General features: G+C 29.0%; 1 pseudogene; it reads right to left on the reverse strand.

The window, feature by feature from the left end:
- Window positions 1-659: 659 nt before the first annotated feature.
- Window positions 660-753, reverse strand: LOC122101428 (annotated as a pseudogene).
- Between the last annotated feature and the right edge of the window lie 705 nt (window positions 754-1458).

Here is a 1458-nt window from a genome sequence, read left to right on the forward strand (position 1 = left end):
ATGCCAATCCATCTTTGTGTCCATACAAAATATTTTCACAATACAAAGCAACTGCAATATCTTACTTTAAAAATTCATGGATTCCATCGTATTTTTCAAGTGAATTGCCTGACTTTGATGTCAAAATGTATTCAAGATTTGTTTGTATACATCTATAATGATTTCTGCTGGGTTTGTGATTATTTAAATCAGAAATCATTTTAACTTATCTGTTGAAATGAGTAGTACAAAAACTAAAAATATTTCTGGTGCTTGTATGAAAAAATTATATTTTAAAATAATCTGTATTTTGTTTGTATAATGTCCATAATGTGTTTCATTTGTTCCTGGATATAATACTTTGAATTCTACATTGTTTTATAATATATAGGTTCATGATTAAATGTGTTTTTTCAGATAGCATTCCATATAGAAACAGTTTAAGATTCCTTTTTTTCCTAGGTCCTTATAGTATTTTATTTCGTTGGGATAAAATGACAATGATATCTAATTTGAAAAGCTTTGTAAAGATTATGCTATGTAAAGGTTTTTCTAAGTTGAGGATTTAGTACACTGATGTCAAACTAACTTTCAGTTCAATGAATTACATTTATTGTTACATTTGTATTTTTGTAATTAATTTTTAATAACTATTTTTAATTTCTTGCATCTGAAGAATGACAAATATGGAATACTTAAATTTTCATATCATCCTTGTGCAAGTGCCATGTTAATCTCTATATTGTAATTTGGGTAAACGTGCTGCTGAAGCATGTAGTATCCTGTAAATTTAAGTAGTTAATGATGCAGTCTTTATACAGGCATATATCCTTGGTTGACTGTTTGTAACTAGGAAACCTTATTGTTCCTAAAAATGCTATTGATCTTACTTCTCTAAAATTCTGGGTAGATTGGAAAATACTTATATTGTTTGGTCAAATGCTCACATTTGCAATTTTTTGTCAATGAAAATTTTAATTATTTTTCATTTTAAATTTGATCATACTTTGAAGTCTTTATAGCTAGGTCCAAAGGTGATGGCTTTACAAGTAATTATTTATCAACTGAGTTAGCTTTGTGGAGCTAATGGATTCAAATTAAGCCTTGCTTAAGAGCTACTTCTAAACTTCTGTAGCTTAAAATTTCCTAAATGAGGTCTTACTGGCAAAAATGTCTACCTGACCCTTTACTCTTCTTCCATGTAGCAACAGACCAACCAGAATATCTTACCCTGACATCATAGATTTTCTTATTGGAACAAAACTAATCTTAGTTAAAAGGGATCATAGAGAGATGAACAGTTAAGATAGAATCGTTTAGACTAGAAGGTACTTTATCAAAATATAATTGTTTTTTATACCTAACTTTTCAAAAGTAGCTAAAGCCAAGAAGGTGAAAATTTTTTTCATATGTATGATTACCTAATGTCATGGCTAATCTACCATACTACCAGGCAGGAATCTACACCACTGCCTTTCA

Source organism: Dipodomys spectabilis, unplaced genomic scaffold (genome assembly GCF_019054845.1).
Source record: "Dipodomys spectabilis isolate Male_0828 unplaced genomic scaffold, ASM1905484v1 ptg000661l, whole genome shotgun sequence".
Classification (NCBI taxonomy): Eukaryota; Metazoa; Chordata; class Mammalia; order Rodentia; family Heteromyidae; genus Dipodomys; species Dipodomys spectabilis.